Below are 15,880 nucleotides of genomic sequence, written 5' to 3' on the forward strand. Positions count from 1 at the left end.
GGCCCACCCTTAGCCTTGATGAAAGCTTCCACTCTCACAGGCATATGTTCAGTCAGTTGCTGGAAGGTTTGTTGGGGAATGGTAGCCCATTCTTCATGGAGTACTGCACTGAGGAGAGGTATCGATGTCAGCCGGTGAGGCCTGGCATGAAGTCGGCATTCCAAAACATCCCAAAGATGTTCTATAGGATTCAGGTCAAGACTCTGTGCAGGCCAGTCGATTACAGGGATGTTACTGTCATGTAACCACTCCTGTACAGGCTGTGCATTATGAACAGGTGCTCGATCATGTTGAAAGATACAATTGACATCCCTGAACTGTTCTTCAAGAGTGGGAAGCAAGAAGGTGCCTAAAATACCAATGTGAGCTTAGGCTGTGATAGTGCTATTCAAAACTAGAGGTGCAAGCCCCCTCCATGAGAAACATGACCACACCATAACTCCACCACCTCTGAATTTTACTATTGGCACTACACACACTGGCAGATGACGTTCATTGGGCATTCGTCATATCCCCACCGTGCCATCGGATCGCCACATTGTGTACTGTGATTCGTCACTCCACACAATGTTTTTCCACTGTTGAATCATCGAATGTTTACACTCCTTACACCAAGTGAGGCATTTTTTGGCATTTGCTGGTGTGATGTGTCGCTTATGAGCAGCCACTACACCATACAGTCCAAGTTTTCTCACCTCCCACCCAACTGTCATAGTAGTTGTAGTGGAAATCCTGTGTGATGGGCTGGATAGATGTCTGTCTGTTACACCTGTACGCCTTTGTGCTGTACATGTCCCTTCATGTTTCCATTTCACTATCACATTGGAAACAGTGGACCTAGGGATGTTTAGGAGTGTGGAAATCTTGCATACAGACATTTGACACAAGTGACACCCAATAACCTGACCATGTTCAAAGACCGTGAGTTCCCCAGAGTGCCCCATTCTGCTCTCTCATGATGTCTAATGACTAGTGAAGTTGCTGATATGGAGTACCTGGTAGTAGGTGGCAGCACAATGCATCTAGTATGAAAAATGTATGTCTTTAGGGGTGTCCAGATATTTTTGATCACATAGTGTATATAGATGCTATTGGGGCATATATATTCGAGTCATTGATACTCCTTGGTGCCATGTATGGTGCAGAAGTCTCTTTGCTGCCCTTGTGATGGCATCAAGCACAGCACTGCAGCTCTCATCACTGCATGAAGACTATAAGGAATACCTCAGGAAAATATAGACACCAAGTGGTTATAATTAAAGTGCAGCCATTCACAGAGGTATATTGTGGGCTGTAATATTATCATATGGTAGTGAAACTTGGCAGATATTGTAATGTGTTAATATGAAACTGGAAAAAAATTAGTTTCAGTTTCACCACCAGGTGCAAAATGCAAGAAAGACATATAGAAATATTTCCATACATAACAGATTATGCTCGGCACAGAGCAGAAAAGGTCAAACAAGTGAGAGAAGCATAATGTTGATTTTATTATTAACTGCCACTTACACAATTAGTTCAATACGAGCGCTGGAGATGTCAAGGTGTTGCTGCATCCATAGAATGATGTGAACAACAGTTGCTCACAGCAGTTCCACTGGAATCTGACCACCATTTTCGTGTATACTGGCGTTCAGATCAGGAAGAGATTGAACATATCCCTGATAAACACATTATTTTGGATGCCCCCAGAGACAAAATGCACAAAGATTCAGATCAGGTGATCTTGTGGGCCATGCATCTGGAAAACCTCTGGAGATATGTTTTTGAAAGGCTGCACTAAGCAGAGCTTTCACTGGGCGAGCGATATGAGGTGTTGCCCATCAGCAGTTTTCAAAGCAGGAATCACATTCTGTACAAGGAGGTATTGATAACAGCAAGGTAAACCTGACAGGCCCTGTGAGTGCATCTCTTCAAAGAGGAATGGACTGAGAATAAATGTACTTGAGAATCAACACCACACAGTCACTTACGGTGAGTGCAGTGGCTCTTTGTGTACAACATGCAATTTAACAGTACCTCAAATTTGGCAGTTCTGTGTATTCACTGCACCCTGTAGTGTAAAATGTGCCTCATCACCCCATAGAATATTGCCTGGCCATATGCCACCCTCTTTGATCTGTGCCAGAAACCGAAGAGCCAATTCTGAAAGTTGCTATCGATCATGAGATTTCAGTTGCTGCACCATCTAGATATTGTATGGAAACCATTGTAAAACAGACTACAAAAGTTTCCATACTGTTGACTGTGTGATGGACAATTCTCATGACACTGCATGAGCGCTAGCACTACCTGCGGCATGTGCTGCATGGTAACTTACAGCCAGAGTAGCCACATCAATAACTTACTCTGGGATAGGAGACCTTCCTCTTGCAGGTGCCACATCCAGCTCACCCATGTTCAGATTTCACTATCATTTTCTTTACACTATTTAATGGTACTGATACTTTCCTCAGATCTTCCAGTCAGTGATACTCCCTGAATGCAGCACTGCAATTGCCACCGTTGACATAAAACAGTTTCACTGACAGTGCACAGTCTCTCTTCATAGCTATACTGTTCACTCACTTTATGACTTGTTAAATGACAGTACGGACATCATACTGTCTTACAAACAGTGTGGAGCACCAGATCTGCACCTAGCGGTCACAATTGGAACTGATTTCTTTTCCAGCCAAAATTGGTTCTGAATAAATGCACGAGCATATTTAACATGTTTTGCTTCCATATGATAATTGCAGCCAACACTGGACCTCAAGGAGTAGCTGTGCTTTAATTATACACACTCAGCAAACAACTACAACAAAATGTGCTCCATAATACATCTTCATACTTAACAAAGATAGTGCTAATCCTCAAAATGACCTTTCTACCCAAAATTATCCAAATGCACAACTATGTATGCTTTTTCATTTATACATCATGATAGTACATAATTTTTGTATTAATCAGATTGTTTTTTTATTGAACTTCTTATGTATAAAACTGTGGATAATCTTGCATCCTCTCAATATGTTCAAGAATTCTGCAGCAAACTGATATTAAGGATCTGATCTGTAATTATGCAGGTCCCTTCTTTTCCCCTTCTTATATATGGTAGCCATTTGTATCTTTTTTCAGTCACTTGGGACTTTGCTCTGGGTGAGAGTTCACGATAACTGCGAGCTATTACTGCACCTATTACTATGTTCTCCATATAGACTGTGTGACAGTCACACAACAGTATGTTTGTACAATCCTCCTGCATGAATGACTTCTTCACTGTGAAATTTAAAACTTCAGCTTTCCTTTTGCTGCCTTTTGTTGCAGTACCAGACTGGTCAACGAGCAACTGGACAGAAGACTTAGAGCTGCTTAGTGATTTTAAGTAGGTTCAGAATTTTCTCGAGTTCTCAGCAAGATCCTTGGCTAAGATATGACAGTGGAAGTTTTTGTATGATCCAAACATTGATCTTCTTACAGATGCACAAATTTCTACCAACTTTTGCCTTTCAGAATCAGTAATTGCTTTTTTCAACTGCTTCTTCAGCATTTTCCAAATTTTATCATCAAACCATGGTGGCTCTTTTTCGTCCTTAATCTATTTACTTGGTACATATTCATCTGTGGTGTGATTTATGATCAGTTTAAACTTTTGCCCATAATTCTTCTATGTAAATCATATTGCAACTAAACGATGCCCATTCATTGTCTAACTGGGATGTTAACAACTGCTCATCTGCTCTTTCTAGTGCAAATACTCTCCTAGCCTTATTTTTGGATTTATTAAGTTTAGTAAACATCAACATTATGATCACATCATGATCACTAATCCCTGTCTCTGTACTGACACTGTCAGTAAGTTCAGGCCTCTTTGTAGCACCCATGTCTAAAATACTTCCGCTGGATGTGTGTTGTCTAACTATTGCTCTTGCACTGGGGGAAAATTCCAACTGGTCGCAGTGTGGCCCCACTGCTGAGGTAAAATTCCCACATTCAGAGTGCAGAATTGTAGAATACAGATGGGCACTGGAAGCAAATCAAAAGTAGTGAAGTTACAAGCACTTATTCCACTGAAAATAGCCACTTTACTATCAAATGTAATTTCCTCATCATTGAAGAATTAATAGTAAAGTGTTTGATTGGGATGCACATGTTTAGAACTTATAAGACAAAAATTGACATAGGAAGTGGTAAAAGCTACTTCAGTGTAAACAAACAGGTATTTTCTGTTGATTTAATAAAAACGTCAGACAAGAAGGTCAAATAGAAAAAGGAATCTGATGTAACAGTTCAATTTGTAGTTCCTACTGTATTATTTGTAAACACTCACTATAAAGAACAAGTGCCAGAATCAGATGTAAACGATGGATTACAAACCTTATTATGTCATTTCAGTAGCTTAAATAGATCAGAGCTCTCTTTCAGCACCTGCTCTGACTGCAAGGGAGAAGAGGTCACAAGGCATTGTTTAATGGCAATGCATAGGAAGTCCACTTCAGCAGTTAACTTCAAGAATGGTGACTGAAAATTATTTGGATTGTAAAGTTTACACACAGGCAACCAGGTGACAGATCATACATGGAGTAACCCACATTCAGCAATTTATCCCAGTAACATTCCACCAGTGATTTGTTTTCTTTGTGCAAAAGATGTGAAAGAGATTGAAATTCAGCAGCAGATTGGTTAATTTTATGGAGAAACACTATGAGAATGTAATGGCAAGAAAAGCAGTTAGAGGACTTAAAAGTGGTTGTACCAACATGCCTAATGAAGTGTGAAGTGAGTGACCATCTGTTATCACTGAAGGGTTGGTGCAGAAAGCTGATTCTGAGATCACAAAAATAGATGGTTTGAAGTCTTGTTCTTATGAATGAGTTTCCTGTAGTCTCAAGACACCTTCTTTATTGAAATTCTTACAGAAAGCTTGTGCTCACGCTGAGTACTAAGAATGCTGACTGAGATGTACAAAACCAGTCTAGTAGACCAGGATTGGAATTTCCTTCAGTGGTATAGTAAGGAAGCTGATTAAATTTTCAGCTGAATTCTTAATGGAGGCAAACTATGAGTGTTTTGTGTTACACTCAAACCAAACAATAATCCATGGAACGGAGGTATTCATCACAACCAAAAAAAAATTGAAGTTAGAAGTGACAATTTCACCACAAAAAGTCACGTACACTGTGTTACAGAATAGGCAGCAGGTACTGCTTTTAGATTTGTGGCTGTCATCGAAGGCCACAATCGTTTGTCAGTGCAATGTGCTATCTTTGAACTAACCAAATTCTTTTACTTTTCAAACCTGCGCTGCCATTGCAGTTTGTGATGTTTTCCTGTACACTGTGTTCGTAATAAATACTGAGTTTCATATAAAGTGGTGTTCAGGTTATTAATACGATGACTGTGTGACCTGTTACCCACAGATTTATTGCCTCTCAAGGTGACAAATCAACTCTCATAAATTTTCTGAGAACTTACTTAAGCTCAGTTATTAAATAAATCAAAGTGTGAGAATTGCAGTAAAGTGTTTTTTTTTTTTTTTTTTTTTTTTTTGCTTCGCAACAATGTACACACATAGCTTAAAGAAACCCAAGATTGCATAACATCATATGGCTGGGAACAACATAATTACTGCCTGTGGAGCCTTTCTCTGACATCCAGTTTTAGCACTTGTTCCTGTACTTCAAAAACATGTAGACTGTCAATGCCACAACAATGACAATAACATCAAAACTGCCATCCAGCAGTGGCCAGCAAGTCAAGCAGCAGATTTTTGTGAGAATGAAATTCAGAAGTTGGTTATTAATAATGTTAGGCATCTTAACATTGGTAGAAATTATGTTAGAAAGTAACTTAAAGTACAGGCTTCACATAATAACAAAATGCATATGATTATTTAATACAAAAATTATATTTATTTAAATACATACCTTGTGTCTACATCTACATTCACACTTTGCAAACCACTGTGAAGTAGATGGTATAGGGCACTCAGCATTAAATTACATGTTAGGATTTCTTCCCATTCCAACTACATATGGAGCGCAGGAGGAATGGCTACTTAAATGACTCCATGTGCACTGAAATTAGACTTTAGGGTCTCCATGGGAGTGGTAGATAAGGGGCTGGAGTGTACTTCTAGATTCTTCACTTAATACTAGTTCTTGAAACTTTGTATATAAGGCTTTCATGGAGTAGTTGGCATCTATCATAATGTATCTGCCATTTCAAGTTTTTCAACATTTTTGTCATGTTTTCCCACGACATAAACAAACTTGTGATCATTTATGCTACCACTCTTTGAATACATTTGTTATACCCTGTTAATCCCTAGGTTCCACATGACTGAGCAATATTCTATTACCAGACACACAGTTTATTTGTAAGCAGTCTCCTTTGTAGACTGATCACATTTTCCCAGTATCTTCACAATAAACTGAAGTTTCAGGTGTTTTACCTAGACTTCCCTTATTTGATCATTTAATATCATATCCCCACAAACTGTCACACACAGTTATTTTTATGAGTTGACTGTTTCAAATGATGACTCATTGTTACTGCACTCACAAGATATTACATTTTTGTACTTTTAGAACTGCAAGATTTCCATTTATTTTATTTAAAACACAGATAACAATTTTTGCCCCATACTTTACCAGGATCTGGCTGGATAACTGTACAGTTTTCTGCAGGTTGAGAGATTTTTGTTTGGTGAAATGATCTATCTGCAATAAAACTTATTTTCAGACATGTGTTGAAAGGGATAGAAGGAAATGAATTACTGCTTCTGCTGTTCACAGGCAGCAAGTCAGATAATGTTGTGGAAGCTGCACAATGTTTCAACAGCACAGTTGCTCATCCTCTTCAGGTGCTTACTGACATGTTGCTCCAGGAGCTTGGCAATATATGCACTGGCTCACTAGAAAAGCACAGGTACCAACAGGTGGGGCTATAAAGTCACTGTAGATTAACCATAGAGGACGATGAGATTCAGTGCCCCCTACTGGAGAAATGGGTCACAGTTTACACATGCGTGACATGGAGGCAGAATTGCCATAAATTGTGCCCCTGTGTGCGTGCAGACAGTGTGATGGGATCCAGTTTAAGTGTCCAGACTCTGATTCCCCATTTGTGTTGACTCAGATTCATTGGCCTGCAGCCTACGATGCCTTAGTACTGCCAATGCTGGTTCCCATGCCTTGCTAAGTTGAAATGCCATTTCTCTATTAACCAGGTTGTTACTTATACATATTTCTTCTGCTTCTTTAATGGAGACCCAGTATGTGGAGGCATACGAAAGGATCTTTGTCTCTCCATAGTTCACGCTATGTCCCGTGTCAAGACAGTGTTCAGGAACAGTAGACCTACCTGGCCTTACCAGTCTATATTACCATGTCCACAGGGTGAAAAGTATTTAAACCAACAAACTCTGGGATTTTGTAGGGGACATCAAAACAAATATTTTCCCCTAATGTCATTTTTTCCTATGAAGATTATTTAAACCGGTGGAGGCCGTATTACGCTCTTTAATTGTTAGAGGCCGTATTATGATCATCAGTTGTTAGAGGGCATATTACGCTCTTCAGTTGTAAGAAACTGCTGTCTAACACTGTAATAGTGCATTGTCTCTGTTTAGTAATGGAGCGATACACTTGGAGGGACTACACTGATATGGTTGGTGCATACTACGTAGCACACCACAACGGACGAGCTGCACCGCGGGTTTATCAACAACAATATCGCCGTATCCACATCATGTGACCTTTGCTGCTGTGTACCAACATCTACATGAGACCGGGTCGTTTAGCAGATTACCTGGACAGGGACGCTGCAATTTGAGGAAGCTGTCTTGCAGCATGTGGAGTGTGATCCTTCCATCAGCACTTGTGCAATTGCATGTAACATTGTGATGAATCAGACAAATGTAAGAACAGCAATTGTTATGTCCATTTCACTTACAGCATGTCGACAACCTGGAATCAGTTGATTATCAACCCAGAGCACAGTTTTTGCAGTGGTACCTGGAACAGTGTGAAATGCATACTACATTTCCATCCTCTGTGTTGTTTACTGATGAAGCAATGTTCAGGCGTGATGGAGTCTTCAACATGCACAATTCGCATGTTTGGAGTGAGGATAACCCACATGTCACAGTTACTAGCACTCATCAAGTGCGGTTCTTCATTAATATGTGGGTCGGTGTTGGGGACTGTTTAATTGGGCTGTATCTGCTACCTAGGCCATTAAATGGCAGGCACTATTACAATTTTCTTGCCAGAGCATTGCCAGAATTGCTGGAAGACATCCCGCTCCCTACAAGACAGCACATGTGGTTCCAACATGACGGGGCCCCGGCACATTTCAGTCGTCCTGTGTGTCAATTCCTGGACTGATGGTTCCCAAAAACGTGGACTGGTAGAGATGGTCCTGTACCGTGGCCTGCTCAATCCCCAGTTATGCCCCCTCTGGACTTTTTTGCGTGGGGAGAGACGCATAACCTTGTTTACTTAACTCCTGTTGCATCAGAAGAGGATCTGGTTGCCCAGATAGTAGCAGCAGCAGGAACAATTCAAGATACTCCTAGGGTTTTTGCCCATGTCAGACAGAACATGATCTGATGGTGTAACATTTGTTTAAGTGTCAATGGAGGCATTTTTGAAAATCTACTGTAACTGAAATTTGGTTGTGTTGATGTGTTTTCTCTTGGTCATAAAAAAAAAAATGAAAAAGTGTTTGTTGGTTTAATTAATTTGCCGCCAGAGAAATCTTCCTCTACCACTTTAAATACTCCTCATAGGAAAAAATGACATTGGGGAAAAATATATGTTTTGATGTCCCCTACGACCTCCCAGAGTTTGTCGGTTTAAATACTTTTCACCCTGTGTATTCAATACACCTACCTTTAACAGTGTGACACATCTGACCAATGTACGATTTCCCACAATGGCAGGGATTTTATATATCCCTGATCTCCTTGGATCTAGGTTGTCTTTAACAGAATTGTGCTGGAGTGTGAAAAGACATATTTTATTTGATGTTTCTTGAACAGCCTGTTGGCCTTAAAACTGGGTAGAAAAACCACCCTAGCGGAATTCTCCATTGCTTCTGGCTGTTCTTGAAGTTTAATGCATGCAGAATGAAATGCATTTTGGATCTGTTTATTAGAGTTCCTGTTTTGTACAAACAAAACAAAGATGGCTAAGTTGTATTGATAAGCTTCCTGGATCAGTGGTAACTCTAGCCCTATAACAAGAAGCTGTAATACACAACAGCATTGTGACTGGAGATAGCAGCTTGTTGCTTGTAGATATAGGTCAGTGTAAGTTGGTTTATAGAACACACTGTGACCCAAGGAAGCATCTCGTTTTCTGCAGACCAGCACATTTAAGAATGGGCGATTCATCCTGGATTTTCCAAAATATTGTTCGTTAGATAAAAAGTAAGTTGAGGTAGTCATATGTTTGTATAGATGTAAGATGTCCTCCTCTAGCTTAGCTGCTACAAGCTATAGTGAATCCACCAGAGTTACTCATATGAACAAAGTGACCACATCAAAACTCACTAATACATCAGCTGGTCTGAGACAAAAAGTCTTCAGTCACTGTATAAAATCTTCTGAGTTTCATACATGACGTTCTCACTTTTGGACCACAGAGAGAAGACATATGTTTTGCTAACTGGAACCCCTTCATTATGTAACTTAGGCAGCTCATAAAGTCATGATGGAACTGGAGCTTATACTCTTAAGCTCTTTTTAAGATGGTCAGGAAACTGGCTCTGTATAAAATGGGCACTCTGATAAAACAGACCCTAAATGCATTTCAACCTGCATGCACCAACTCAAGCACAACCAGAAGAAATGGAGAACTCTATGAGAATGGTTTTTTTATGCTACGTTTGTGGTGTATCCTTTAAGTCAGCATGATGTTCAAAAAACATCAATTAAAATGTACCTTCCATCCTCCAGCAGGAGTGCAAATGATGTGTGTTCTGTTAAAGACAACCTAGGTCCAAGGAGACCAGGGATATATAAAATCCCATGCCAGTGGGGCAAATCATCATACATTGGCCAGATGTGTTGCACTGTTAAAGATAGATGCACTGAACAGAGACGTTACACCAGAATGGGTCAGTCAGAAAAGTCTGCTGTTGCTGAGTATCGTCTTGACAGGAGTGCAACAAGATTTAGAGAGACAAAGATCCTTTCATCTGCCTCCATGTACTGGGACTCCATCATTAAAGAAGCAGTAGAAATATGTATAAGTAACAAACTGATTAGGGACACATGATTTCAACTTAGCAAGGCACGGGAACCAGCAATGGTGGTATTAAAGTATAATGGGCCACAAACTACCAAATCTAAGTCAACAAAGATGGGGAATCGGAGTCAAGACATTACATTACATTGGGCACCAACACAGATGTGCACACACTCGCCATCGATTTGCAGCCACGCTTTTCCTGTAGAGCACATGTGAAGACAGTGGCCCATTTCTCTATCAGGGGGCACTGGATGTCATCGTCCTCCACGATTTGTCTACAATTACATTATAGCACCACCCTGTGGCGCCTCTGCTCTTCTAGCAAGCCAATGCATATATCTGTGAGTGACTGCAACAACACATCAGTAAGCATCTGAAGATGATGAGCAGCTGTCTCATTGAAATATTGTGCAAATTTCACAGCATTATCTGATAAAATGACTGTGAGCCACTGAAGCAGTTATTACACTGGGAAAGTCTCAAGAGAGCACAAATGAATTACCAGTTGTACCTGTATGAAATGAGCGTTAAGATACAAATGTGTCGATAGGGAACATTTGTTGTGAACGAGCTTTAATTTTTTTTGTTTGTTTGTTTGGTATGACATCTGTCAAAGATATTTAGTATACATCAAATTCTGGAACAAACAACATCATATGTTTTCATTGTGTTAACAATGTCGAATTTTGTACCAGAAAGTGATGATTTGCGGAAAGCATTAATTTTTTGTTTTCATTTGAAAAAAAATTCTGTGGAGTCACATCGAATGCTTGTCGAGGCATATGGTGATCATGCTTTATCAGAAGCAACATGCAAAAGATGGTTTCAAAGGTTCAGAAATAATGATTTTGATGTGAGAAATGAAGAACGTGGAAGACCACCAAAAACGTTCGAAGACGCTGAATTGCAAGCAACATTGGATGAAGATGATACTTTGAGTCAGAAACAAATGGCAGCAATGCTAAATGTTGCACAACAAATAATTTCTGACCGTTTGAAAGCTATGGGAAAGATCCAAAAGTGTGGAAAATGGGTGCCACATGAATTGACTGAAAGACATGGAAAACCGAAAAACCATTTGTCAAATTTTCCTTCAAAGACATGAAAGAAAATCAATTTTGCATCTAATTGTTACTGGTGACGAAAAATGGATTTATTTTAAAAATCCCAAATGGGAAAAATCATGGGTTAATCTGGGACAACCATCAACATCAATTGAAAAACCAGACCGATTCGGCAAGAAGACAATGCTCTGTGTTTGGTGGTATCAGAAAGGTGTGGTGTATCATGAGCTTCTACAACCCAGTGAAACTGTGAATACTAATTGATACAGACAACAAATGATCAATCTGAACTATGCATTGATCGAAAAAAGACCAGAATGGGTCAGAAGACATGGCAAAGTAATTTTTTTACACGACAATGCACCTGCACACAAAGCAAAACTGGTTCAGGATACAATCAAGACACTTGGCTGGGAGCTGCTACCCCACACGCCATATTCACCAGACTTGGCCCCTTCCGACTACCATTTGTTTTCATCTATGGGTCATGCATTGGCTGAGGAACACTTCGATTCCTACGAAGGAGTCGAAAATTGGGTGTCTGAATGGTTTGCTTCAAAAGATGAACATTTCTATTGGCGTGGTGTCCACAAACTGCCAGAAAGGTGGTCAGAATGTATAGAAAGCAATGGTCAGTACTTTGAATAAAATGTTTTTACTTTTCAATTCAAAATTAGTGTTTAATTTTCACAGAAAACCGCTCATTTCATGCCAGTACACCTGGTACTGTTTGTATGGAATTATTAATAAATTAAAAACTGCATCCGAATGAATATAAACGTCACACTTTTTCTGTATATGTACCTGCAAGACCTCATGTATTTATGTAATAGCATGACAAGAGCATTTTCAAATACAGATGCTTACAGAGAAAACATGCTACAACATTTTTAAGCAAATTACATTGCTTATCGGAAGTGGAGGGTTCCTCACCCAGAGGACCGGGAGCGGCCAGACTTGGAACTGTGCCTGTGGTGGGTGCGGAGCTGCCAGCGCTCTGTCGGGCAGAGCGACTCGTCCGCCGGGAGGACTGCCTTGGCCAGCTGGGCTCGTCTTATTATGTACTGTGTAAACACACAAAATATTATGCTCAAAATAACTCCTGTTGATGCTGGGCTAGTATAAATGATTGTTAAGGTTTCATTATTTTTCAAGTGACAATGGAAAACATATGACTATTTTGTAGTAGCAATGAATAAAAGATCTGTAAAAGTTTCATTCTGCATTATTCCAGTTGCCATCAGATAGCAGCTGTAACTGTTGACACAGTGGTGACCAGCCGTTAGGCAAGAGCATCTTTTACTGGTTAATTAGTATAAATAAATATTTTTGTTCAAAATCGTGTATCCATGAAAGTTCTCAACAAATTGCTTTGAAATTTTGACATCGCACTGCATTCTAATACAAGTGTGTTTTTAGACACTTATATTTTGTAAAAACTAGAAAAAAGAGGCTCCAGTACTGCTAGGGAGATGTTCTTGAAATTTAGGATTCAAAAATGAACAGCATAGAGACAGAAGTGATAACACTTTCTGCAGGACCCGAACATCACTTTGTGCGACAATGCTCAAACACATACAGTGCAATCTGTTACTGATTTGCTAAGTGCTAAGTGCTACACCACCTACTGCACTCCCCTGACTTAAGCCCTTGTGAGTTCAACTCCATTTCTAAACTGAAGGAAAAACTTCAAGGCATTCGCTTCACAACTGCTACAAATTTGTCGGGCAATAGACCACGCCACTTGAACTATCAACACAACTGGACTGCTAAGAGTATCCTATGACTTCCACATCACTGGCAATGAGTTATACACAATGCTGGTGACTACTTTGAAGGTCAGTAAAACTTTGAAACATGTGTCTATTTTGTATGAGTTGTAAATAAATAGTTGCCACTATTAAAGTTCCAACTCTCGTAAATACAAACGTACAAGTTAGTCTCTTTAAAATTTCAAATCTCCGAAAGTTCTTAATGGATTGCTTTGAAATTTTGATACAACATTGCATTCAAATACTCAAGAGTTTTTATATACTTACTGGAAATGAAAGAGGATGTAGATGAAGATGAAATGGGAGATATGATACTGCGTGAAGAGTTTGACAGAGCACTGAAAGACCTGAGTTGAAACAAGGCCCCGGGAGTAGACAACATCCCATTAGAACTACTGACGGCCTTGGGAGAGCCAGTCCTGATGAAACTCTACCCTCTGGTGAGCAAGATGTACGAGACAGGCAAAATACCCTCAGACTTCAAGAAGAATATAATAATTCCAATCCCAAAGAAAGCAGGTGTTGACAGATGTGAAAATTACCGAACTATCAGTTTAATAAGTCACAGCTGCAAAATACTAATGCGAATTCTTTACAGACGAATGGAAAAACTGGTAGAAGCCGAACTTGGGGAAGATCAGTTTGGATTTCGTAGAAATGTTGGAACACGTGAGGCAATACTGACCCTACGACTTATCTTAGAAAATAGATTAAGGAAAGGCAAACCTATGTTTCTAGCATTTGTAGACTTAGAGAAAGCTTTTGACAATGTTGAGTGGAATACTCTCTTTCAAATTCTGAAAGTGGCAGGGGTAAAATACAGGAAGCAAAAGGCTATTTACAATTTGTACAGAAACCAGATGGCAGTTATAAGAGCCGAGGGGCATGAAAGGGAAGCAGCGGTTGGGAAGGGAGTGAGACAGGGTTGTAGCCTCTCCCCGATGTTATTCAATCTGTATATTGAGCAAGCAGTAAAGGAAACAAAAGAAAAATTTGGAGTAAGTATTAAAATCCAGGGAGAAGAAATAAAAACTTTGAGGTTCGCCGATGACATTGTAATTCTGTCAGAGACAGCAAAGGACTTGGAAGAGCAGTTGAATGGAATGGACAGTGTCTTGAAAGGAGGATATAAGATGAACATCAACAAAAGCAAAATGAGGATAATGGAATGTAGTCGAATTAAGTCGGGTGATGCTGAGGGAATTAGATTAGGTAATGAGACACTTAAAGTAGTAAAGGAGTTTTGCTATTTGGGGAGCAAAATAACTGATGATGGTCAAAGTAGAGAGGATATAAAATGTAGACTGGCAGTGGCAAGGAAAGCGTTTCTGAAGAAGAGAAATTTGTTAACGTCGAGTATGGATTTAAGTGTCAGGAAGTCGTTTCTGAAAGTATTTGTATGGAGTGTAGCCATGTATGGAAGTGAAACATGGACAATAAATAGTTTGGACAAGAAGAGAATAGGAGCTTTCGAAACGTGGTGCTACAGAAGAATGTTGAAGATTAGGTGGGTGTATCACATAACTAATGAGGAGGTATTGAATAGGATTGGGGAGAAGAGAAGTTTGTGGCACAACTTGACTAGAAGAAGGGATCAGTTAGTAGGACATGTCCTGAGGCATCAAGGGATCACAAATTTAGCATTGGAGGGCCGCGTGGAGGGTAAAAATCGTAGAGGGAGACCAAGAGATGAATACACTAAGCAGATTCAGAAGGATGTAGGGTGCAGTGGCTACTGGGAGATGAAGGAGCTTGCACAGGATAGATTAGCATGGAGAGCTGCATCAAACCAGTCTCAGGACTGAAGACCACAACAACAACAACAAGTGGAACACCATATGGTGTATATGTAATATCTATGTAATAAAAGGGGAAACATTATAAAAAAGTAAATGTTGGTTTGTTCAATAGCATTAATCTCTTTTAGTGACCAATTGCTTTGAAATTCTGACAAAACATTTAATTCTGATAAGGGCATGTTTTTAGGTAACTAATTCTTTAATATGCACATATGGAAAACCTTTTTGGTTACCAAAAATCTCAAAATGCACCTTTTCGATTTACTTCCAATTTTTTTACATTACTATAATAAATCTTTAGGCACATATAGACAATATACTTTTTGATATATATGGCTTACTGGTTTATGATTAGACTACTACCACAGGACCTGAATTTGCAATAACAATAAATAAGGCTTAAGGTCAGAGACAGAGGGGTGAAGAGGCAATAGACAGAGGAGTGTGACAAAATGGACACAGAAAATGGGAAGGAGGAGGTGGATGGAGAGAGGAGCATGAGAAGATGGAGGGAGGGTGAGGCGAAGATGGATACAGATAGGTGGAGGAGTTGACGGACAGAGGGAGGGGGAAGGACGAGCAGATGGATGAAGAAAAGGGGAGATAGACAAAGACAGGGGAGAAAAGGAGGTAACGATGTATATCCAATTCCTATACATATTAGAAACAAGTGTTTTCTCTTTTCTTTCTTTTCTATTTAAGCAGATTCTGCCACAGCAATGTGTGCTAGGGCACAGCTAGTTATTACAATAAAGTAAAAACAGCGAGTGGCCACACAATTTCAAACCAACAGCTGGCAGTTCACAGATGGCAGTTCATATCTAAAATTACATAAAGTTTATACTGTACATGTAAAGTTCATTGATTTTCATTGTGTTAAATGCTCCTTGGGGTGATGGTGCCATACAGCAGAAATGGTGTAAGAAAAAGGCTGTATTACATAATTGAACCTAACTACAAATATAAGGCACCAAATTCCAAGAACCTTTTGTCACACTGAAAAT

Source organism: Schistocerca cancellata, chromosome 12 (genome assembly GCF_023864275.1).
Source record: "Schistocerca cancellata isolate TAMUIC-IGC-003103 chromosome 12, iqSchCanc2.1, whole genome shotgun sequence".
NCBI classification, from domain to species: Eukaryota; Metazoa; Arthropoda; class Insecta; order Orthoptera; family Acrididae; genus Schistocerca; species Schistocerca cancellata.